This window comes from Cygnus olor, chromosome 12 (assembly GCF_009769625.2).
Source record: "Cygnus olor isolate bCygOlo1 chromosome 12, bCygOlo1.pri.v2, whole genome shotgun sequence".
NCBI lineage: Eukaryota > Metazoa > Chordata > Aves > Anseriformes > Anatidae > Cygnus > Cygnus olor.
The window spans coordinates 20,857,533-20,883,853 of NC_049180.1; the positions used below are offsets into that span (position 1 = coordinate 20,857,533).

Below are 26,321 nucleotides of genomic sequence, written 5' to 3' on the forward strand. Positions count from 1 at the left end.
TTTGATAACGTGTCCCGCAGGTTGTAACAGTGGGATGCTTAAGGCTGATGGGGAGTTTAAGGCCCACCTCTCAAACCAAGCTACTGAAGGATGCTGCAACCATCTCTGGGTGGGGAGAGATCCTCAGACACCAGAAAAGTTACCTCTGCTTCTCTGTTTATCTGGCATTTTTTTGTCCCTGCAGTGTTCTGGGTATGGGTCTGTACCAGCCTCAAGAGCAGGGAACTCTAGCACATTTATGAGCACACCTTTTCTCCTTAAATAGACCCAGCAGTGAGCTCAGCTGAGGATCTATCTTCTATACTAGTTCACAATCTTTTAGTGTAAAATGCATAGTGTATATACACACTATTGTATTAAATTCTATATGCATATGCAATACATTAGGAGAATGTCGTGTATAATGTAGCCACCATATGTCATATAAAATAAAAATGAAGAGGGTATATGAGAAAATACCGTACAGCATATGGCAATATGAATATTAACCTCAATCTATAAATAGCTTCCGAAATATCTGTTTTAAAATAAGGAAAGAAACATAACATGATAGCAATTAAGTAGAAGTTCTGCATCTTTTGAAGTTCTGCATCTTTTAAAGTTCTTGATGTCAAGGAGGCAAAATATTATTCCAATACTTAGATTTAATATGTACTTCACACAAAAATAAATTATGTAATATTTTCATGGCAGGCGTAGAATTTTACGATTTTTATGATGATCATGGAATTGGGATTCATATTTTATGGACAGAACTAATAAAGAAAATGCACCAGCAGGAGAGAAAAAAAAAAGGTGTAAGGAATGGTAGTGAAGTTGAAAGAAAGAAAGGAAAACTTAGTGTAGTCAAGCCTTTTTGGTAGGTTTTGTATTCGGAATACCTGTTAGTATGTTCACAAAGCAAACACATTTTAAATGTGTAAAACAGAGAACAATGAAGTGTCTTCTTTCCAATTTCAATCAGGGGGATATTGCAGTAGGAAGAGAGGGAAATCTTTTTATTTATTTACTTATTTGTGAGTGTGGGTGTGTATAGGAAAAGACACAAGATTTGTGGACCTTGGACAGGAAAGGTCCAAACTATGGGACTTTTCAGCTCCTGTCTTGAAGCAGACAAGTGGAAGTACCTGCCAGGAAAATGAAAAATAATATTCTCTTTTACTGGGAATTAGACCAGTCCGTGTTCTTCATCACTAAGGTGGCACAGGATAATGCTGCTATCGGCTTCCTTACTTCATCTCCAGTTCATTCAGCAGCTGCATCTTTGAAAAGTGTCCCTAACAAATGACGGTAAGCAATTTGTAATTAATTTCTGAAACAAACCCAAAATATTTTAAGATGAGGAATAGAGTACAAGACAGTCTGACCTGGGTCCTATTTTATTAATATTTCTTGTAGTAGACACCTCAAAGTAAAGATCCTTCATCCTGGTCTGCAGAGACCCTACAGATTTTCTACAACCCATGATGTACAGAGGGCTGTCTGCTACCCAGCCCTGGGGCACAGCATCAAGAAACACAGCAGTACTATCAACGTGTCACTTTCACCTAGCAGGATTCATAAGAATTTCTCCTAGAAGACTTCACGGGCACGTCTGTGCTCTGCAGCAAGACATGGAGCCTTGCGGACAGCAACATCTTCCTCTCGTCTTGATGGCAGGCCATCAAAGGCCTGTACCGGAAACACAAGCAAAGGGGAGGCCTTTTCACTGTAGGTGTTTCAATTCCTACTGCATTATCTAAGATGTCTGGACAGATGTCTCTTGCTGTGCTAGAGGTTAGCATCTCTCCTGTGCTAAACTGAGCCACCCACTTCCAGGGAGCAGCCTTTAGAAGAGAATCCTTTCTTCCATGGTCTTTGGCACGGTGATGCTGCAGCCAGCCACTCACCTGGCAGGAGTTACACCTAAATACTTTGTGATACTCCAACATTAATTCCATATTTAGCATATGTTATTAGAACTTGATCATCCCGAGAGGTCGTTACAATCAATATTGCTTGTATGTGTAGGTGTGTTCATTCCTGAGGTGCCTGTTTTCCCGACAGAGCTGGTAGCACATTCTGGCAGGGTGTCTGTCACACTTCTGCTCAACTATTTAATTCACCGGGACTGTGTGGTGGGTGATTTCACCTTGTTCTGTAGTACCTGCCTGTCACCAGAAGGAAAGAAGAGCTGCAGAGATTATCTGAACTTTAGCTTTACCTTCTAAATTGTCATGCATTTTTTTTGATTCTAAATGGGATGCTTTAGTCCAGGTATGTTTTGCTTTCCACCAGATTAATAATGGTTAGTAGAAAAATACTGCAGAGTGTGCTTCCCATAACAGTTGTCATTACTAGCAAGCATAGTAAAGAAAAATAATTGACTAGTGAAAGGTTTGATAACTCAGAGTTTTATGTTTCTCAGAAATGACTCATTCCCATATGCACCCTACGAACGGTATTCTGAATGCTGAACTCACTATAACCTGCTCTTAGAGAGACTCTTGCCTCACATTGCCATTTTGGCGTTAGAAACAGTAAAAGTAACAGCAGCTTCAAATAGTATGTAAATGTGTAATGGCTTTCCAAAGCGGATTGATAATTACTTATTGCATTAAATAATCCTAGAATTATGTTAGAGGAGGAATGTGAAAAGAACAAATGAACTTACATAAGTAGAGAAATCTATGCATCCCTTCTGCTGTCTGATTCATTTAAACAGTCTTATTACTGTATCTGTGTGGTGGAGAGGTAATGAAGGTTGCTTTATGCTGCTATATCTTTTTTTCCAGTTTGTTTTATTTTAAGAAATGCAATGGTAGCTACGGGTCGAGTTAGCAGCCACCAGTGCCACTAAAATGTTGCATTTGCCTCCCTTCACATAACGTGGGGAATAAGAAAAACATGACCCTAAACTTAAATTCTTGTGCAGTAAATATTTCCGCTGCTCAAAATTAGAGTTTTGTTGTTTTGAAAAACATTTCCTTTTGTAATTTTTTTTTTAATTAAGCTTTCAGCTGGCACCAGCTAAATGTGTTTGACCTTTTGAAAGCTAATTTCCAAGAATAACCTCCTCTTATACACTAAATTATCTTATAAATAAAAAGGTGTAACACAAGAGCATAGGAAGCAATTGGGCTTTATTCATCAATGCCTGTCTCTTGAAATCAATCAGCAAACTGGAGCTCGATACTCCGTGAGAGGACAGGTATTAGCATATTGCTAATTATTTTTTATTATTTTTTATTTTTGGAGAGTGATTTTTCAGGTAGCTTTATTTTAGTGGGTAAGATATCATACTTGTACTTTATCCTTTCACAGTAAACGTTGAACTCATTTTTGTTGCTGTGGTACGAAGGACCCGTTTTGGTACCTGCTGCAGGGGCACTGGGAAGGTGGGATTTTTACAGGTGCAGGCTCACATGTGCAAAAAGGCAGCTCAGTTTGCAGCCCAGTCGAAACACAAGCCTTCACAGGATGCAGCTGCAAACCTTCATTTAAACTTTTAACTGAGTTGTGTGTAATTGAAAACTAATTGTTACCTGAGATATACATAGAGTTGAAACAAAAACGTGATCGTCATTGCCTCCCTATCTGCCAGCTAGATTTGAGCTGGATTTCTGTGAGCCTTTCCCAGAGCACTGGAAGGTGCAGTGCCACCAGGCACCTCTGGCCACAGCCAGCTGAAGGGCTGGAACCAGCTATTTTTGAAGCAGCACAGTGGTAGGGAACATGGCTTGGGTATTTCAGAGTGGGCAAGTGCATGTCTCTTTTCAGTGTAATTTATTTGTATTTTTATCAGTGATCACAATTTTTGCCCTCAGTGAAGTCTCAGGGAACCTTATCCCCTGCATAAGGGAAAGATGATGCAATGCCGACTCTGCTTCTGCTGCCTCCCGTTTCTGCAGGGCTCCTTCAACTCTGACTGAGGGGTTACTGCAGCAGGCACAAGCAGGGCATGGTCACTCCGGTTAACCAGTTAAGGGAGCAGTGATTTTTTTAGTTTATCTTTAGAAATTTTATGTGTCCAGTGTTTTTCATGGAGAAATGTTAAAATGAATCATTGACAAGAATTTCTGGTATTTAATTTATTTTAACTATAAAAATTAACAGGAAACATTTTACATGAATTGTCCAGTGCCTGTTTTTTTTTTTTTTTTTTTTAATGCCTGCCCCACCCTTCTGGAAAACAATGTTGGCTTGCTTGTTTTCCCCTGTTAAAAAAAAAAAAAAAAAAGGAAAATAATTACGTAGATCTTATTTTAGGGCTAAAACCCTTGGAAGAAATCAGCTAGAATTACCCCTTCTCTGTGAAATAGCAGCAATTAGGACAGGCGCCCTCCTCTAACTCTGAACCAGGCAGCTTGGGTGACAAATATGTCAAATTAATACATCACCAGGTATGAAAGCACAGTTAGAATTTGACTGAGGTACTTCCAGCCTGAGAAAGAGAACGATTTATCAATGCAAACTTAATAACATCTATTTGAATCTAACTAAAAATCAATATTTCATTACCAAATTGTTAGTGAGAATGAAGAAAAATTGCGGAAGTCGGGCAGTTTGGTGGAAGAGAAGCATCAGGAGTTCAATGTGAAGACGGGATGATTCATGAGGCCAAGCCAGTGGAAGGGTGAAGGAGGACGAATGCAGAAAACTTGGAGGGCCCTCTCTCTTGTGACCTTGGCAGTGAAAGGAAAAAAAATACTAGAAAATGAAAGTGACTGTCAACTCCCAACAGGGATGGATCACACCATAAATCAAGCACAGCCCTGAGAGGGAAGAGGGGCTCGGGCTGAGGGGCGAGCATGGCTAGGGAAGCCGTTGGGTAATTTAACTCTTTGAACCTTGGATGCCTTTTATTCATACTTCAGCCGAGTTTGTAAAACACATGTGAATCCCTTCCCTTTACAACAGTTTACATAAAAATGTGTTGGGGCAGATAAATGGTGCGACATTGCTTTCCATTGGCTGGGATTTAAAGTACAGTACCAATAAGCATTTCCTTCAGCCCAGGAAAATAGAAAAACGAGAGACTGAGGCTCCTGTGACACATAACTAAATCAGTTGGTTGGGAGGCCTAATCCGGGAGAGACTTTTTGGTGATTTGCAGAAAAAATATAGATTTAAGGACATTAGTATTTCTATTACTGAAATAATGTATTGATCTGAGCAGCAAGAAAAAACAAACAAACAAAAAACACTCCTTTAAAACCTAAAATACAAATGACAATGAAAGGTTGTTGGATTTTTTTTTTTAATCTTTTCTGTTTAATTCTTAAAATCTGTTCTCTGACAGCATGAAGGAGCTGGTAACCACAGAGGGATTCCTTACTATTCTCTGATAGGGGCTGAAGGAGACTCACAGGAAGGGCGAACATTACCTCTGAATTAAAACGTACTTTGAGCATTCTATTTGCTGAAGAGACGCACAAAACACCGCTGGTTTTTTGTTTATTTCTCCATTTTTATTTTTTTTCCCGAAGATGTTTTTTTAACCTTTGCCCTGACAGTATTATATTTCCTTGTTCTTATCCGTCACAAGAGACCTGGCTTTCCCTCCATGGGCCAAATTGACATGCATCCATACCATCCATGAAAGGTGAGGTCTCTTCATTTTCAGTAGGAAAAAGCTTAAGTAGGGCATCTATAATTCTGAACCAACATTGTAATGGCTGCCGTGGTGGGATGCCAGTCCTACGCCTGTTAGTGGCTTTGCAGAAGGGTGCAATGAAACATGTTCTGATCTGTATTGCTGGAAAAGGCAACGACGGTTGTTGTGTTTGACTTCCACCTTTCCCTCTGAGTATCCAGGGCTCCTGATGCAAGACAGCTCCATTGAGGCTTTTGGAAGCTGTGGCAAGTGGGCATTGTATTTTTGCACCCTTTTTAATGGCCTTCACCGTGTGTGGCTTTCCATCCCTTGGGAAGAAGGCCAAGGAGGGAGGTCTCTCCCATACTCTCAAGGACCACGTAAATGGTTTTGGCTGGAAGGTGATGGGAAGTTGTTATGAGGTGTGAACTAATGGGCTAAGAACTGGAGAGGTACCTGTGGGTTGTGTGTAAAAGCTCCCATCTCTTAAGAGGAGGAAAGCCCAGGAACTGTGGTGTTGTCCTATTAAGACAGTGGAGGTTAGGATTGCTTATAGGGCATCCTTTGTGCTACCGTTGTGTGGCTGCAGGGTGAGCCTTGAAAATTAAAGTGTTCACTCTTTCTTGACTTGGTATTCAGATGAACCAACCTGCTGGTCTGACCCAAGAGGTATTTGCCTGCGTGGTGCTGCCCACAAGAGAGGACAACATTGGCTGTGCCTGGCATCATGCCATGACGGGGGACCATGCAAGTGGGAAAATGGTGGGCTGTCACCTCCAGCAGTGCAGCCACAGTGAGCCTGTACAGGTTCTGATTTTGGGGAATAGCTTTATGCTTTGGCTTCGAAGTAGGTAAGATACAACTTGCTAAGATCCCCCACCACAGCCGCTGTACTGACCAGGTACTGCTGTAAACAGGGATGCTGCCAGGGGCACGAGCAGTTCATGGACAGCAGAGACCTCCTGAAGTGGTTCAGAGGGTCCAGGGTTGGTGTTTTGCGGGTTGTCTCTGAAAGGTAATACGGTGAATCAGCTTCCAGCAAGAGGGCAAATAAGCAGCAATAGTGGGATTCAGAAAATGTGGCAAAATATGTATGGATCCCTGCATGCTCTGCACTTTGGTTGTGGTACTGCTTTTTTTTTTTTTTTTATCTAAATATAGGACTTATCTCAAAGCCTCACATGAGAAGTTGCAGATCTAATCAAGGTCAGAAGAACATTAAAAAAAATTGGAACAGGAAAAGGCCATCAGGACCAATGTTTCTGTTCCTTTTTTCCTCCTGTCTTAGCTCTGGATCTTGGCTCTAATTGCCATTTATTTTTTATTGCTCTCACTATACTTCTCATATAATGTTTATATTAATGGGCGGGGGAAGGGGGGGAAGTGAAGAAACACCAGGAAATGGAGTGCAATTGGAGTATGTGAGATGTGGCTTTTGTCTTCTTTATCACTGTTTTCTTGTAGTACTTCCAGCTCAGATATTAATTTATCATTGAGAGTGCCGCAGAAGTGTGGTCCCTTGGATTTTATTGAAGGCTTGATCTAAATTCCAGATGGTCACCATGTGATCAAACCAGCCATGGGCAAATAGGACATTTCTTTGTGTCTATATTTGATTTCTTTGCCAAATTCATACCTATCTAATCTTCTGCCCATAAGCCTGCATTCATTCATTCTTTAAAGAAGTGTGCAATAACTTCACCTTCTCGTGGACTAGAGACAACGAGGGTGATTACAAACATTCACTATCTAAATGTTGTTAAAATAAAATGCTGTTGCATACAAATGATAGCTCTCCATGTCACAAAAAAAAAAGGGGGGGGTGGGGGGGGAGTTTACAGCAGCAAAATAGTTGTTCTCCATAAGAACTGAAGAGTTCTCAGAGAATACGTGATGGGGGACAGGAGTGTATTGACACACTGATTCAGGTAAATGTGTAGATTTTGGGGTGCAAATAACTATGAAATATTACTCATGAAAATCCACGGAGCCATTCTCCTTGTGGAGTCCCTGCTTTAATGCAGGAGCTTAAAGGATGTGAATGGGGTACCGTGTATGCCAAGGATGCTCATTTTTCTTGGAGGAAAGAAGAAAAAGGCAAATATCAGATTATAACAAAATTCTATATACTTCAGAACGTAGAAGTAACAATATAAAAACCTTCTTAATCATGATATGATTAAAGAATTTTTAAAAGCTGCCTTGTAGTCACATTTCCATTTCCTGATAAATTCCATACTTTCTTTCAAATCACTTCTCATCATAATAATACGAACTGTAAAAAATCCTTCCATTTCTGCAACGTGCTATGAAAAAAATGGGGGTGGTAAGGAGAGAATTAAGAAGGCTCTAAATTTTATCATTCTGTTCATAAAACAGTACAGCAACCATAACTGCAGCAGAGAAAAGAAACAGATACTGTACCGTCTGAGGTATTCTGTGCCATAAAATCCCATAATAGAAACAGATGGCAAAATTGCCTTGGAAGTAAAGAAAGAACTGTACATGCAGCTCTGCCATAACATATGACAAGATTCAGGCCTGACACATAAAGGGATGCACCTGGAGCTCTGCCAGAGCTACTGTGCAGTGTGGCATTTGGTGCTGGAGAGGAGCAAACCCGCGATTTCAGGTCAGGGACTCTGTGGAGCAGCTCGGCGCTGGGACCTCCTCAGGCGCTTCGAGGTTGTTATTTTGGCTGGGACCGGCAGAGATGGATGGGAGCCCTGGTGGGGTGGTGTCGGGAGCTTCCCCTGAGCCTGTCTCTGTCTCCTGTCCCGGCCCCACTAAGCAGCGAGCCGAGCAGCTAGCACAGCTAAGCAAAGTCGTGCCACAAGTATCGCGCACACGGTGGAAATGGCAAAACTGTTTTATTCTTCTCTGGTATCTAGCTAAGGAAATGTCACTTATTTCATTTGGCACTGTTTCACTGGTCCTGCTCTGAGTGAAGGGAAATATAATGTGTGCATTGCACTAGAGGGGGAGCTGAAGGTCAGGAGTGAAATATAGCTTTCTGCTGCACTTGGTCTCAGTCTGAATGTTACCTACATTATCATCAGAGCTCACTGTCATAATGGGGAGACCTTGTCACGGGAGGGAGGTCACCTAGAAACGGGAAGAAAAATTGGGAGAAAAATACTAAATAAGATAAACTAAAAAGACGACCAGTAGGGTCCCCAAACTTCCTTTGTGTGTGTGTTTGAGAGCAGTAAATTGTCTGCAAAAGGCATGCTTGTCTTCCAGCACATGAAACCCCACTGTTGTCTTAGGCTCGAGGTGCCGCTCTTCTAAATTCCTGTAGCATTGTCAGCATCTTTCTACCAGCATCTATGCCTCTGTGCTTTTGTGATGGCTCGGTTTTATGAATTCCATTTACATTTTGTGGCAGTTGCCTTTTAGCTATTCTTGGGAGAAGGGGATATGTCAGTTTGTTTTCATTAGAAAACAGACCGTGGCAAAGCAGCTTCGCTCCCTGCCCTGAGACTCTGCGTGGGGCCTTGGCCAGCGCCGGTGCTGGTGGTGCAGCCACCCTCTGTCATCGGTGTTGGGAGGCTGGACCTGTTTTCCCACCACGTGGCTCAAACTTCTGCCTAGCTACAAGGCAGAGCAGATTTTAAGCATTAGTGTGAAGAGCTGTAAGTATTACGCTGGGTCTGCACTGTTTGCATACCCTCCAGCCACCCAATTAACAGCCTAATATTTGTGCAGAGCATCTTTCATCTGAAGATATCAAAGAGCTTTGCAAACATTAGTTCGTATTAATATGTTGCCAAAAACAAACAAACAAATGTTTCCTTGGTGCTTCCAGGGCTCTCCTCCCCCTGCCACAGATCCAAACCAGAGATGTCTGAGGTGGAGCGGGGCACCCGTTCTGGCGACTGGGCCACCACCTTGGTGTATTGCTGGTGAAAGCCTGCAGCCTTCCAAGGCCATCAGCCAACATCCTGGCTCCAGCTGAGCAAGGTGCAGAGGTAAAGACTTGAGTGGTTTGATCCTGACAAAATAATCTAGATTAGCAGATGCTGTTGCAATCCAGACTGCTTAGGTGGTGCAAAGGTAGAAGGGATTGTGCCTGTGGGACTGCAGCAGCTGCCAAGGGCGTGAGAGGTGCCGAGCCCCCAGGTAGCATCATTTGAGGCTCAGGGGATGCTGGGCTCTGGGTATAGCTACTTTGAGACCCCTTGGGATGGGCAGGCTGCCGTCTGTCTGCCTGCAAACACCATTAGTTAGGGCTGCAAGATATCACGGTAAATGTCCAGGAATTCAAATGACTGGTCATATGATTGCAACTTCTCTCCCGTTTGAATTAGGTCCTTTAGAGATTCACCCACGTTCAGGTTTTAACAGTTAATGCTTGGATGTAAAGATTTTACTTTTCAGTCTGCTAGAAGAACACATCCAGCTCAAAAAAGCCTTCTCACAAGAAATAAACCTAATTTTATGCTTGTCTTAAAAAAAAAAAAAAAGTTTCAGGATTTATAGTGAAATTTATAGTGAAAGTTTGTGTAACTCTAAACCATTCTAATGTTTTTTATTCTTGCGTCAGGCATTGTGAGGTCACTAGCAGGTATTGCGAGATGGGAGAGTAGCCAGCTCAGCACAGTAACCAGGAGGTGGCTTGAAGGGGGGGTCCTAATAGTGTGAAGACAAGTAGGGAAAATTAGTTTAACATTTCACAATGTTGTCTTGGAAGTTCATTTCTTTTTTATATGCATCTAGTTCTACTTGCAAACAGTGTTTTTTTTTGTTTTTTTTTTTTTTTTTTTCCTCCCTTTCTGGTTTCTTTAAAAAATTATGTTAATTTGCTACATGCACTTTGTTGGAGAAAGGAGAGGGCTGGGGATTTCCCTGATACTGGGATTTTCTAGGGGACTGTTGCAGAGGCTTTGTGGCCCCTTTGTAAGACTTCAAAGAAACAGCAGCCGCGAACTGCTTGCTGATGTGCGTGGCAGGTCAGGGACCCCACATGGACCTAGCAAGAGCCAGTACAAGCCACACCTCTCCCCAGGAGCAGCAACAGTTCCTAGGCAGACAGTTGGGTTCAGGCACACACGAACCTGCTTTGCTTTGCAGGACGCGGTGTGAACAGTGAAACACAGAATTGGGTACCAACCTAAGTCTTAGCTCACATAAAGCATACTCTTTCATCTCAGTTTAGTTGTTACTCTGACAGTTTAAACTTCCCAAATACCATATCTCTTTTTAATGAAGAAATTGCACACTCACAAAAATCATGTATTTACCGCATAGGAACACCTATTGATATATTTTGGTCATTTTAACTGAATTTGGAAGTCTTCATAAAGTGAGAAATACAACATTTCATTACATAATTACAGCTAATTATTTTAGAAATACAGTTTAAATGCAACTTATCTTAAATTTATTGCTTATCTGACTGGAAAGATCTAAGCAAAACCTGAAAATCATAAACCCTTCCAGAACATTATATTTTATGCAGTCCAAAATGTGACACATGGGGTCTTTAATAATTCACTGCTTGTTAACATTAAACAACTGTTAACATGCTCAAATAATTAGTTATGCTTGCTTGACATGTTTGCATCTTTAATAATTGATGCATTTATCTTAATTACTAACAGTATTATGGTCGTAATATGCATCTTTTTTCTATCTTAAAATTTTAACAAAACCTGACTTTTTGCCAAAAATGATTATCCTCTAAGTTTTAATTACTCATTGTAATTAAATTGCAAGCTGCAGTATTTTATTAAAAATATCTTTCACAAAAATATTTAATGGAAAAGAGGTGATTTGTTGTTTATGCATCACACTTGGTAAATATTTCATAAGTTTCATATTACCCTTTCAGAGAGGATATAAAAAACATAACATTCTTAATATAAGAGTCAATTTAAAAGCTGCTATAATAGTCTTCATTTCTCCTCCCAAAGGTTTGCAGAAGTCAGCAAATAAAGGAAGACAAAAAAAAAAAAGTTGTGGCGATTGTAAATCGGATGCCCATAGTGATAGGAGCCCTAGGCTGGAGATGTTGTGCTGGTGAGTATGTAACACATTCCTGAGGGGCATCGGTATACCTGGAAATAGCAATGAGCAGTGCAAGTTTTTCATTCTTCAGTATTCCTCTGATTCAACTTCGGCTTGCAGGCTGCTAATAACAATAGTGGCAGTACTTTGGCTGTAATCATTTATTTATTGCAATGCTGGTAGAGATAGGGGTGAGCTTTATGTCAGACAATTAAAAAAGACGGGGTTTTCAAGGCTTTTCCTTTGGTAAGAAGGGCTCTTTTCAATGCAGATGGCTGTTTCTGGGCCTGAAATGTTGTGGAGACAGTTACTACTTTTGTGGCATGGCAAAACTTGTTAATGGTACCAAAGGATTCAGCTGCATCCATGTTCTGGTATGTGGTTGTGCTCCTTCCCAAGTGACCCACAAAGATGCTTGTAAAGGCATCAGCACATTGTTGGCAGGAAAAAGTGCATCTGAGCGAAAAAAACATGCAAAGTGTTCAAAATACAACCCAAAAGCTGTGAGACAGTGTCTCACAGTGCTATGGGCTGAATGTCAAATCTCTTTTAAGCAAGTAGATAATGAGCCCAGCTTGTCTCTTAGGCAGGCAGCTTCCAAGGAGCTGACGCTTGGATCCCTAGCCGTGGTCAGCCAATACACTGCATTTTTAATGACAAAATATACTGGGGAATAGATGGAGTATAACACTTGTCTAAGGTGAGTCAATAGACCTAAAGTGCAGAAGTGTCCCAGGTGCCACGCAGAGTCAGCAGGGAGATTGTGACCGGCTCCAGGAGTGACTCCTCCATCACCTCAGTTTATCAGTCTACTTTCAGAAGGATTTACCCCAGACATGAGCCTGTGCCAGAAAACCAGCTTGGGATCAGGTAGCAAAGGATGCTGAACTCTGATGCAGAGTATGTTGCCTGCTTACTCAAATATTTGTGAGGTTTCCTGCCCATGTTAAATGTAACTTGTATATTTAATCCTGTGGTGCCAGCACAGCCTTTGGGGTTCCTGCAGATGCCGCGTTTCACCCTGCAGTGACACCATCAGTCTCAGCAGAGAGGCAGGACACCGCTGTGGCTGGCAGGGAGAGCTGAGCATCCTCAGGGGCTTCAGGTGCTGCCCTCGCATCTGGCTGGGGTGTCTTGGGGCTGCGTTGTGCCACATAAGCATTGCGAAGGCCAAATATCTAGTGAGAAAGGCTGAATCTGTCACCTTCTTGCCAACTTGCTGCACCGTGGGTATGGGCCACCACCTCCCCAGCGGCAGTGGTGTACTTGTAGGTGTACCTACGGAGAGAAGTAGATGAAGAGCAAAAGTTACATCACTTATAATGGCAGGGAATCACTTAAACTAAGACATGGTGGAGGCTTGCAGGTGGGGGCTGTGTGCCTCAGTGTTCAGAGCTGAGTGGCACGCCACCTGAAAGCCACAGGGAGGAGTGACATAAATGTGCTAACTGCCACCAGTCCAGCTGGTGCCTTCACACTCATTGTACGCTTTTAATCTAACCTGCCTCTTCTGACAGATTTAGAAGGCTCTCACTATTGCAAAGTACTGCTGTTAAAGGTAACAGAAAATGTTTTAATAAATACATCAACACGAAAAGGAGGACTAAGGAGAATCTCCATCCTTTACTGGATGCGGGGGGAAACTTAGTGACAAGAGATGAGGAAAAAGCTGAGGTGCTTAATGCCTTCTTTGCCTCAGTCTTTAGCGGCAAGACCAATTGTTCTCTAGATACCCAGTACCCTGAGCTGGTGGAAGGGGATGGGGAGCAGGATGTGGCCCTCACAATCCATGAGGAAATGGTTGGCAACCTGCTACCACACTTAGATGTATGCAAGTTGATGGGGCTGGATGGGATCCACCCGAGGGTACTGCGAGAACTGGCGGAAGAGCTGGCCAAGCCGCTTTCCATCATTTATCAGCAGTCCTGGCTATCATGGGAGGTCCCAGTCGACTGGCGGCTAGCAAATGTGGCGCCCATCTACAAGAAGGGCTGGAAGGTTGACCCGGGAAACTATAGGCCTGTTAGTTTGACCTCAGTGCCAGGGAATCTCATGGAGCAGATTATCTTGAGTGTCATCATGCGGCACTTGCAGGGCAAGCAGGCAATGAGGCCTAGTCAGCATGGGTTTATGAAAGGCAGGTCCTGCTTGATGAACCTGATCTCCTTCTGTGACAAAGTGACACGCTTGGTGGATGAGGGAAAGGCTGTGGATGTGGTCTACCTTGACTTCAGTAAGGCTTTTGACACCGTTTCCCACAACATTCTCCTCGAGAAACTGGTTGCTCTTGGCTTGGACTGGTGTACAGTTCGTTGGGTTAGAAACTGGCTGGGTAGCCAGGCCCAAAGAGACGTGGTGAATGGAGTTAAATCCAGTTGGAGGCTGGTCACTAGTGGAGTCCCCCAGGGCTCAGTACTGGGGCCAGTCCTCTTTAATATCTTTATCGATGATCTGGATGACGGGATCGAGTGCACCCTCAGTAAGTTTGCAGATGACACCAAGTTAGGTGCGTGTGTCGATCTGCTCGAGGGTAGGAAGGCTCTGCAGGAGGATCTGGATAGGCTGGACTGATGGGCTGAGGCCAACTGTATGAGGTTCAACAAGGCCAAGCGCTGGGTCCTGCACCTGGGGCACAACAACCCCAAGCAGCGCTACAGGCTGGGAGAGGAGTGGTGAGAAAGCTGCCTGGCAGAGAAGGACCTGGGAGTATTGGTTGATAGTCGGCTGAATATGAGCCAGCAGTGTGCTCAGGTGGCCAAGAAGGCCAACAGCATCCTGGCTTGCATAAGAAACAGTGAGCTAAGGAAGTGATTGTCCCCCTGTACTCAGCTCTGGTGAGGCCGCACCTTGAGTACTGTGTTCAGTTTTGGGCCCCTTGCTACAAGAAGGACGTGGAGGTGCTCGAGAGAGTCCAGAGAAGGGCAACGAAGCAGGTGAGGGGTCTGGAGAACAAGTCTTACAAGGAGCAGCTGAGGGAGCTGGGATTGTTCAGCCTGGAGAAGAGGAGGCTCAGGGGAGACCTTATCACACTCTACAGGTACCTTAAAGGAGTCTGTAGCGAGGTGGGGGTTGGTCTATTCTCCCACGTGCCTGGTGACAGGACGAGGGGGAATGGGCTAAAGTTGTGCTAGGGGAGGTTTAGGTTGGATATTAGGAAGAACTTCTTTACTGAAAGGGTTGTTAGGCATTGGAATGGGCTGCCCAGGGAAGTGGTTGAGTCACCATCCCTGGAGGTCTTTAAAAGACGTTTAGATGTAGAGCTTAGTGATATGGTTTAGTGGAGGACTTGTTAGTGTTAGGTCAGAGGTTGGACTTGGTGATCTTGGAGGTCTCTTCCCACCTAGATGATTCTGTGATTCTATGTCCTTGCCGCTGCATTCTCCAAAAAGAAAAGCCATTTTTAGTGTGATTTTAGAGTTAAATAATTTACACATCACAGATCTATTAATCGTTTCTTCCCTTCTGTGGATGTATCTTCAGATTTCAGTGATTGATTTATGTGGCCAGATGGGTGCATTTGTTTCCTGCTGTCTTTCAGTCCAGCAGATCCATGCATGCTGTGCCATACCGTGGGCTTGAACTTGCACTTAAAATGCACTGCTGTACACAAATGCTGAATATTATTCCTTCTTTGGAATGGATGAAATTCAGAAGTGAATCCTTTGGACGTGGCACAAGGTGAGTTCATACCTCTCATTTAGTAAAGAAGCCATGCCTTTCTGTTTTAACAGGAAAATGTTGGTATGGCAGAAGGAGGCCCTCTTCATGTCCTCCAGGTTTTCACTTCAAATGCCTTTGCATTTCTTGTCACCACATGATGTGAAGAAGCTCATTAGCTGATGCCAGAAATAAAGGGGTGCCATAGCAGTTTGCTATGGGGAAAGCAATCTGTAGTCTGCAACTGTGTGTACATTGACATATGCTAAGATTATTAAAAATATTTGTGCATGGCACTGTAGCGTCAGTATTCCTGGATCCTGGCACTGTGGGAACACAGACCAGGAAGACCTGAGAGAGAACCTGTGGGAAGGGTTAGGACTGGAGCAGAGTGGATGTAGCACTGTGGTTCTCAGGTGTATTGGATGCAAAGGCAGAAGTCAGAGATCAGCATGTGCTGCTGTCAGCGAGCCCTGCACGGGGATTCCTCATCCTGTAGAGCACACAGAATTTGCACTTTGTTATTGATGGGACAAAAAAAAAATGTTTTGACCAAAATTCCTGCCAATGCCTGTTTTCACTGTTGCTGGTGAGGAAGGGAGTGAGCTGCTTATGAGATTCATGTTGAAAATCCACAAGCATGAGTGTGGAGAAGAGATGGAGGGTGCCCAGTGGTGATGGCAAGTAATGTGCAGAAGGGGCCTTAGCTTCCAAAAAATATTACCTGCAGAAACCTGGATTCTTCCCTGTAACCTCCACGATTTGCAAAATATACATATGAGTTTTACAGTATTTTCAATATGAACATGTTCATGTTTATGACCCAGAATATTTCAATTGTGAGCTAAATTCTTTCTAGCTCACTCAGGGTTTTGACATTTGTAAGTCTTTGCTTGCTCTAGGAGTGTCTTTAATGGCTTATATTAATTCAAGGTGTCCCTTTATGCACTTAAAATAAAAAAATAAAAAACCTTCCTTTTAATGACATTTCCATTTATTCAGAATTATTATTTAAAATCCTAAATTAGCATTCTGCACTTTGGTTCTGACAGAGTCATTACATTTTATACTAAAAGAGTTTAGTTAATTTTAAATTATTATACGCCATTGGCTGTGTGACATGAGCATCTTTAAGCAAGTTTCTGCAGTTCAGATGCATTCCAATTGACTGCCATTACAAATTTAACCCAAATAGCTTTGCATTTGTTGCTTTTATCCATATATGTGGCAATTGTTATTCGGGGCTTCACTTGCTGGCCTGAGAAGTTAAATAGCAGCTGAACATACTAACAGCAGTATGGAGAACAACCTGTCCTGGGCAATGTGGCTCTTCCAGCAGAAGACAGTGAGACTCACTAGGAATTGTGGTTTTTTTTTTTTTTTTTTTTTTTTTTTTTTCTGAAGGAGACATGTAAAAGTTCATGATATAAGCTTGCTTATATAGGAAACTGATTTCTTCCATCATCAATATGTATTTGCATTTCTTAAAGTTTTTTTTTTTGCAATATAAATGTTTTTGTTTTTATTTACTTATTTATTTTGATGTTCAAAGACGTTTGCTTTCCTGTCAGTGGTTCAGTGGCATGACTTAGGTAGGAGTCTAACTTTTGAATTCAGTGAGACAGTGATTGTCAATTCTTCAGGCATTTGACTGGAGAAACAGTTGCAAAGCTACTTATTCCAGAGAGCAGCATCTAGTAGGTAAGAGGTCTCAGCCTAGGTGAGATATAGCAATTAAGGAAACAAATTTGAGAATACTTAACTCTTGTCTTAAAATTGTGAAATTATACTTTGAGGGCAGCATGGATATCCAGCGATAGGCAGCATCTTAAAGCACTTCAGTTGCTGTGACTTCAGGTGAAACTTGCTGCAAGCTAGAGATCTGCTTTAATTATTTTTTGAATCTGTGAACAGCTCTGATCATTTACATGTGTTGTTAATTCACTTATCTCCTGAAACTTGAGCTGTGTAGTTTGAGTTTTACAGATTTATCAAGTGAAACAATTGGGCTAATATCACATTAATTTAATTAACTTTAATTTTAAATGGCTTGCTAGAGCACCTAACAAATGCAAAATCTCCAAGACGTTTTAACAGATAGCTGCAGCTTTGTTGTACACTCTTGTCTTCACAGTGAGAAAACATCTTGTTAGCACAAACGGCCCCTCACGACTTTAAAAGAGAGTATCTTGTTTATACACTAACATTTGCATTGATTGCCTGACTGTTATTTTGGAGGTGAAAGAAAACAACAGAAGTGCTGATTGGGGTGCTGATACAATTTTAGCATGTATACAGTTCTGCAAAGATCTTATCCCCAACACATGTGACATCGATAGCTGATGGTGTGCTCAGGACACCCCTGGGACCCCTGCTCCCAGCCGCTGTGGGGGTGCTGCCAGCCCCTGGCCAGCAGCAGCCTCAGAAGCACTGCACACAGCGAGGACCCGCGGGGTGGGTGGGTGGAACAAGCACCAGGCTGGAGATTCTGGCAGCAGGCTGTGTGTGGCAAGGGGGCACAACGTGGCACCCATCCTTCCATCGCAATTAACAGTAATATTAAAGTTCTCTATGGAAAATTAAAAATTCTGGTTATCCAGGATCTGTCATCAGGCATTTAGCTGTGCCATCAATGACTGATATTTTAATGGTAACCACTAAATACACAGAAATATATCTAGATGAACCTAAGTGGTCTGAAGTGGCAGCATCCCCTGTCTGACAGGAAGGTGCACTAAATATTTTAAGAGAGTATAACCTGACCCAGACATCCCTCTGCTAACAGAGGCATGCTAGAAAAAATAACAGAAGTGAACGCATGGTGCACATGTGGGCACAGCCAGGAAAATGAAAGCAGGAAGGCTGTATAAGAAGGGTGGTTTATTCACATTCTCTTTGCATCATACATATATATTAAATATTAATAGCATTATATGAATATTCGTATATCTTTAATATTCATTTGTACACTGAAGTTTACAGACGATCCCCTTAACTTTTGGTGCCAAACCCAGTGTTCAAAGGGTTATGCTGCCATTGTTGCTGCAAAATGTTTACATTTGTCTGCTGTAAAATAGGCTGAGTGGCACCAAAGTGTCGTGTTTAGTTTTAAAATGCCACAAATAACAGATTTATAGATTTTTCTAAATACATTATTTTAGCTTGACAGCATTAATCATTCATGCTTCCTTCTTTCATTTTTCTACCTGCAATGGATTATTGAAACGGAAAATAACAACGGGAAAGGCTACAAGCAGTATCAAAATGTCAAGTTTGTACTTACAGTTGTATGTGCGTAGACAGGGTCAAGAGCCTCAATTATTTGTATATGTACACAGTGGTACTACATGAAAGGTTATGTCACCTGCAGCTATTTTCTTGCAGATTTAAATAGGACTGATATTCAACTCCACAGTCAGCCACTGACATGGAACATAGAATTGTAAAATACTATGAACTCTTATGTCAGGACCTAAAATATGAACTGGGTGATTGCAAGGTGTAGCTGTGGGCAATCCTATGTATTGCAGTGTAAGTCCTTTAAATTACTTTGTGTTATCCCTGACCCATTCCCTTCATTTAAGCATAAGCCAGGAACAACATGGAAGTATTTTCCAGGGAGAAGAAAACCTTTTACTATTGCCCAGTTTGGCAGTAAGGTTTTCTTTTTTTCTTTTTTTTTTTCTTTTGAATGCTTCATATTTCTATGCATCTACCCAGGTATCATAATTAAAAATAAAAAATAAAAAAATCCAAGACAAGAGCATGCCTTGCATGTCAATGATGTGGAAGTCTTATATCAAAGCTGACAGCAGTGTTATTTGGAGTAGGATGCGTGGTGAAGCTAATCAGTATATTTTCATGGTGTAGAGAGGAAGAGAGAAGCTAATCAGTAGATTTTTGCTGGTGGTTTACTTAAGTTATAGTTTAAAAACAAAAAAGAAAAAAAGCATTAGTAAGAGTTTTCTTGATCAAGCTCTTTATGGGTAATAGTCACTCTTTTGAAAGGTCAGCACAAGACCTACAGCACAGAAAGTCTCATTTTTGAAGAAGTGATTGATGTAAAGGTCCTCTATATCTTTAAAGCAACCCACTGAAATAGAAGTAATAATCATATATATTGATAGACTTGTACATCAGTGATATATGACAGCATGAGGGACACAGCTATGGTTGTAAATTCAACTTCGGCATTTACATTTACAAATTCTTGGGAGTAACTTACTGCTTCTGTATCTATAGACTTTAATGACAGGAAAAAAATGTGATATTAAAGGCCTAGTAGTACAACTTTTTATGTACTATTAGTTTTGTATTGATTTAAATTATTTATAGATCATGATATAATTAGCACGGGGAAATAACCATCTTACCCAACAAGAGCATTTCAAAGACTAAATAAAAGGTCAAGCATTAACATCAACCTTTGTGTCTGTAGTCAGGTAGCAAAAATCATATGTATATATATACTGAATTAATAGAATTGCGAACTTATTTCGAGAAGTGCCATTCACTTAGTGGTCACGCTAATGCATCTTGCCAATTTTAACAGAAATTCTGCTCATTTTAGCTTTTTATCAAATCTTAAAATACAGATTTCACTGTCTTAAAGTACATTGAAAGTAAATTAAGGCATTAGCTATTGCTGAATGAATATGTTTTTCAGAACTTACTACTAAATCCTGCCATGCATCCAAAAGTTTGACCCCTCCTTTCTAGGAGGAAAAATGTGTCTGTGTTGCCATTATGCATCTCTCTCTCTAGTTTTCAGATTTTGTCATTTTAGAGTCTTTTCCTGTTTTTAATCCCTGGAGTTATATTTTTCAATCTTAAGAGATAATTGATTTTAATGAGTGCTAAACGTTCTGCAGAAATTCTTCATATGCACATGCATCCATATATCCACACACAGGCATTCATGCCACAGAATTTAATACAAACTCCTGTGAAATAACTTTGAGCTGCTTAACTGAAATACCAATGATATGGAAATCTTGAGAGTTCTCGCTTACAAATACAGCAGTGGAAATAATGTGTGTAAGTCAGGGCCACTAATGGAGTGGAGTTCTAAAGCGTTAGGACCACAGTTGTGCATCTGTGGTGGGTAAGACATGAAGGAAGAACAGGCAGTCAGCGACAAGGCTAAGAGTCGGAGCTGTGGGTGTCTGTCGTCTCTTTGCAATGAGGATGCCTCCAACACGTGAAGTTGCCCCTTGGTGCACCGGAGCAAACTCTGGGACATGGCAGAGTGTGGGGACCACTTCTGCATGGTGCTGGCCCCATTTGGGTGGGTCCTGTGATCAGTGTGGCTGATGGTTTGGCTGTCTCCACTCCTGCTCTGTGGAGAAAGAGATTATCGTGTTCCTTTTTTTTTTTTTTTTCCTCTGTGCTTTCTTTCCTTTTCTCCCACCTTTTCTGCAAGAGCAGGTTCCATGATTCACATTACAAAATATTTTAATATTAGTGTGATATTGATTGACCATGAAGAAACTTACTCGTGATAGTTGATATACTCCAAGTAATAATATAAGTGAGTAATGTTTTACAGTCACTTTGAATCAGTCTCTTCTTCCACCTCCAATCCATCCATATCCAGTTAGAGCAGACTCCTCCAAGGCAAGTTACTTGTGGGTTCATCCCAATTCCCATCTTTAGATCCTGTAAACAAATCCAATCACCGGCTGTTTAACATTTTTATTACATAAATTCCAGCATGTAATACAGCATTACTGGGTACTGCTAATGATGTGCATTTCAGATGTATTCGCGTTTTGTCACAAACCCCCTTAAACCATATTCTAATAACTGTATAAGATATAATTGGTAAGAAGCTTCACATTCAACGACCAGGAGGAATCTCTCTGTAGTGCTTTTTGCTGCTCCTGTCTTCATCTAAAGTAACCACCAGACATTTCAGTTACTTCAAGGAAAAACAACCCATGTCTCCTGTGATAACCCAGACATGCAGACACATTGATAAATAAGACACACTTACAATTCTTTTATTACTATATTCTATGACAAGATAAAATAAACAGTATTTTGTGGAACATTACAGCTTATAACAAAGCTAAGCTACTGTCCAAAGATGCTGAAAAATTTCAGTATAAATACACTTTATTTTCAGCTGGCTCATGGATGATTAGGGCATCCCAACACTTTGACAATTTTCATATAATACTATGAAGAATTTCATGATTTCCTTTCATCTTACTGCTGCTGCCAGCTCAATACATCTTTTTTTTTTTTTTTTTTCTAGTAAAAATTATACAAATCTATGGTTTTTACTCTTCCCATACCCAATAAATCCTCGAGATAGTTTCATACACGTTAACTACAATTTTTCTTCCCCCCCTGCCCTGGAGTTCAACCAGTAAAACCTCAGATATATTGCACAGAAGAGGAGCAGAACATAAGGAAACATCACACTGGTGAGATTTGAGTAATTTCTATTTATAAATATCTACCTGTATTTCTTGTACATAAACAAGAGTGAAAGACCAGGAAAAGGTTGGGTCATCAACTGGCATCTGTTTCTCTGCATGAGATGTCCCAAGAGAATAATATTTACTGAGCAAATATGAGTTACATGATGGACCATAATGTAGAGTTTTGAAATTATCTTGGCAGCTATTCACCTGTTGAATAGCTTTGTGACTTTCTGAGGAATTATTTGCTTGATCCTATCAAGGCAGAAGAAAGAATTTTGATATATACAAAAAGCCATCTATGCTTTTCTCGTTAATAATCTCCTCTCACAATATACTCATTTATGAAGCCTGACTTTACTGATGAGAAAGGACAGGCAGATCTTTGGCCTTAAGAGTTTCTCTGCATTTCTTTCAGAGGACTTCCTTTGGGTTAGATTGCTGATTTAGATTTTTTCCTCTGCTCTGCTTATTCTCAAGAAAATTCAAATTCTCCCTCAGTCTCCCAGCAGCCTACCTGCCATGAGTCTGTCAATCCTCCTGTTCAAAGACAAGCAATACCCAAAACCCATGTGCTATATCCACCCCTTCCCCCACTGACCAGTTCCCCCCTGCTGGGGGCTTGCCCCAGTCCCTGTTCATAGTGGCTGTTGTAGAAGGGTGATCTGGGGTCCCTGCCAGCCCCTTCGTGACACAGGGGATAAAAATCCTTCCAAATTCAGCCTAAACATTCCTGAAAAGACAGAAATATCACCAAAGCTAATTTTCTTGGTTTCTTCTTTGCTCTCCTCCTTTCTAATTTTGCCACATGTAGTGTAAATTTTTATGAGGAAAGGCTAGAAAAAGTAAATGCATTTTTTAGTGTGCTACTGCCTGGCATTCCCTCTGTTTTGCTATTACACTTAGGAGTTTATTCTCATTTTAAGATTCTATTTACAGTCCTCTCTTTGAAAGAGTATGCACCCTTTATCTCTGAATTACTTTTTATATATTCTGATTATTTGGGCAATAAAGCTTTCCTTGCATGGGTCAGGATTTTTTTTTTTTTTTGGCATAATAAGAAGAAATGTAGTTCCTTGTAGCCTATCCCAGTAAGAAGTTTTTGCATTAAATTAGTACTATATTTTGAACAAGAAGAAGGAAAACAAATGAACAAAACAGTTAAAAAGCAATCCCAAACTGGAAGCATCTGCTTCAGGGCTAAGGGCCAGCTACGTTATGCATTAAACTCGCCATAACTCCAAAAGGCATTCAGAAAGCAAAATATATCTTACTGGTTTGTGCTTTAAAGATTAAGTTTAGATTAAATCCAGAAGATCGAAGCACAGCTCCCTGCAGAGAGAGATTTTCACTTTCAATCTGTAGCCTTGAAGCTGAGCTTTGTAAAGTCCTCAGAGGTGATAATGAGTCCAAAAACCTCATGGATGTTGTTTTTGCAGGACCAGGGCCCTGAGATTGCACTTGAGGTGCTAGGAAGAACTTTTGGAAATGCATCAAAAAGCCTTTCTTCTCTACCTAAACTGTGCTGTGGATCCAACCTGGTTTATACGCTAGTTTGGCACATTTGATTACTTAAAAATGAAATCTTTAAATAATAAAGTGTTAAATATTCTAAAATATTATATTTATAATTTTGACAAATTATGTTTTGTTCTATCTGCCATGAGTTAGGGTACACTATCATTCTTTGTTTCAAGCAAGTAACTGAAGTATTAGCAAGAATTTCTTTCCATTTTCTTAGAACTCCCCAAGGTCTATAGTTTTCTCTGCAGAAACAGTTGCCATTAAATATGCTGTATGTCAATGCAGCAGTGAGGTGGTTAATTTTGACTGAATATTATGCTATATAACCACTTGGCATTTAACTTGAAAAATGACTTTCTGCTTCACCTGTCAGCAGCCCAGTTCTCATCAAATAAGTGAGTGAGAAAAATTTTTAAATTTCAATTTCCTGATGCTATTAGACACTACTTCTTCCATACTTAAACAGTTTAGCAGTGCATGTACATGTTTTGGTATTCATGCCATGCATCACACTACATGCTATTACAATAGCTTTTTTGTTTAAAGGGTAAAGAGATGCATGGATCTTTATCTTGGGGTTAGGAAAATGTATTGCAGGAACATGGCCAATCAGGTTTCTGAATAACTTTGTAACATAGTACCATAACCCTGATGCAGTGCAAGGAATGTAAAATACTAAGTGGCTATGACTCCATGGAAAGAAAGCATTCTAGATGAAGAAAGCGTGAACAGTCATCTGGCACTGCACTTCCACAGAAAAGAAGTGCCTTGTGGAGTATTCATCTATTTTATACCTTCTTCTGCTAGATATGTATTTCTTATATTAGATATGTATTTCTTATAAATCATGCAAAATATTTGTTTGTATTTTCAGTATATTTTGGAGATTAAAACTGTTGTCATTTTGTGTTAATGGTTATTTTTCCTTCCTTTCTATTTCAAACAAAAGATCAGTTTTCCCTCATGGTTAATATATCGCCGAACAGCAGGAAAACTTCATTGATAGAGGGAAGGCACAAATGAAAGAGATTTTCCCATTTCATTTTCATTTATTGTATTACTTTGCACAGTTTTCACTTTACCAATAGCAAGTCTGGAGACATTTTACTCGGGTGGAAAAATGTATCATCTCTACTTTGTGTCCCTTTATTCTTTGACATTAGTTTTTATTGCATGTTATAATGTGTATAAATCCATAGTGGTATAGTAGCAAACATCAAACATCATTTGAAATAATAGTTCAGTGTAAATATGAGCTAGTATCACTAAAATCATTATTGTTTGTTCATTTATTTGGTTAGTCTTGGCAATTGACTCAGTGCTGTGGGTTACAAACAGTATGGACAGTTTCAGTCTGCAGCATTTACTGTCTTAAAAATAGATATGCAGAAGACAGGTGGTACTTAGGGATCCAGCAGTGAAAAGTACACTTTTTTTTTTTTAAGGTGGTTATATAGTTAAAAAATAAAAATGAAAAATAAGGCAGTGAATAAGTAAATTCTACTACTTTTGAGAAAGTACTGAGTTATGGTTTGGATTAACCTGCCTAGTATTTCCATTTTACTGCAGTGTAAATTTTGTTGTTACTGAAATGAAGAAAGTTGCATCATTTCTGCTTTGCTCTCCTAGGCCAAGAAGTGTGGAAAGTCATTAGTTTCTGCAGCCTTTGCTGCATAAAAAAGGGCATGTTTTACTACACTGCAAGAAATGAGAATTTCTTCTGTTCTGTCTGTAACTTTACATACATATGGGACTATGTTTTATAGGGTCTACTCATGAGCATAACGTGGGGCTTGCAGGATGTCACCATGTCCTCCTGACAGTTACCTCTGCTACTGACTGTGATCAGATACCATATCAGTCTGGTAGTTCATGCTCTTCAGTCCTCAAGGGAAGAGTATGAGGTCCACAACCAGCCTCCACAGAAGATGAGATACCATTAAATGGTGAGTGGGCTGACAGTTGCATCTTCCTGTGTCAGCTGGGTGCTAAAAGGCTGATAGGTTTGTGAAGCTGTTGGATGGTGGATTGTGGACTCCCCTTTCGGCCTGCAAAGAGGTAAGGGTCTGTCAGCACTGGACACTGTTTGGTTCCTAAGGAGTCCATTTGGCAGTGACCACTGCAGAGAGCACAAGCAACAAGGAGAAATGGATCCGCTTCAGATCAAGCCCTACCTGGGCTGAATAGGACTGTTCAAGGCTGAGCAGTGAGAGCAAAAATCTAAAGGAACAAGGCGCAAAAATCACTGAGCTATCCCTGTCCATGGAGGAGTGTCAGCACAGCATTGTGCCCAAGCCAAGCAGCTCTGCTGGGAGGCCGCTTCCTGAGCACTGGCTTCACGCAGCCCAAGGCCTGGCCAGGCCCTGCCTGGACACAGCCCTTCTTTCCCAGGGGCTGCGGAGCTCTCCAAAATAGCATTGCATGTACAAACATGTCCTGAGGAAGCCTGTGGAGGGATGTTAATGGCTATAAGACTTGTCAAAGTCTAATTAGTTACTCACAGAAGAGAGATTTCAATTTTTTGGCTGAATCTTTTCGTTTGGAAGGATCCCAAACCCCTGCTTTCTGGGAGTCTGCCTTAGCTGTTAAATCCACAAAGGGCTGCTCCATGGGATGACAGATTTTATTTTTAAGGCTTTTTTTTTGTTATTCTGCTTTACAGTGGGATTTTTTTTCAAGGTTAAATAAATGATAATTAGAGTTGTGGTTGTTCTAACGCAATCAGTTGTATGGGATATTTCCTTGCTGACCTCCCTTATGGCAGTACCAAGGGGAGTGCATTCATATATCACTGCAGAAAGCTTGCTGAGTCCCCTTGAAGAGTTATGAAAATTGCTGTGCAAAGCTATTTTCTTTCTGAAAGACACAGTCCATACAAAAGATGAGAGACAACAGGTGAGGAGTTCCCTGTACAGATGCATGGCAGTTGGGGCAACACAGGGGCTGTACGTTGGTATCTGTATGTCTGGTGAGAACATCAGACACTTTAGCCACCCCTGTCTTCTCCTGCCCTCAGGCCATGGATAAGCAAATTTTGATAAAGAAGTTCACAAAAAAACTTATGCAAAATCCCAGGCACAAAGGGCTGGTATTGAATTTCACTTTTTTAGTGTAACTCTTTGAAACCA

The 26,321-nt window shown here is 41.0% G+C and overlaps 1 long non-coding RNA gene across 1 annotated transcript; it reads left to right on the plus strand.

Moving 5' to 3' along the window:
• Positions 1-11,496: 11,496 nt before the first annotated feature.
• Positions 11,497-25,645, plus strand: LOC121076697. Its single transcript, XR_005823668.1, has 3 exons — positions 11,497-11,596; positions 15,123-15,262; positions 24,960-25,645. It is a non-coding gene; the product is annotated as an uncharacterized LOC121076697 (long non-coding RNA).
• The last annotated feature ends 676 nt before the right edge of the window (positions 25,646-26,321 follow it).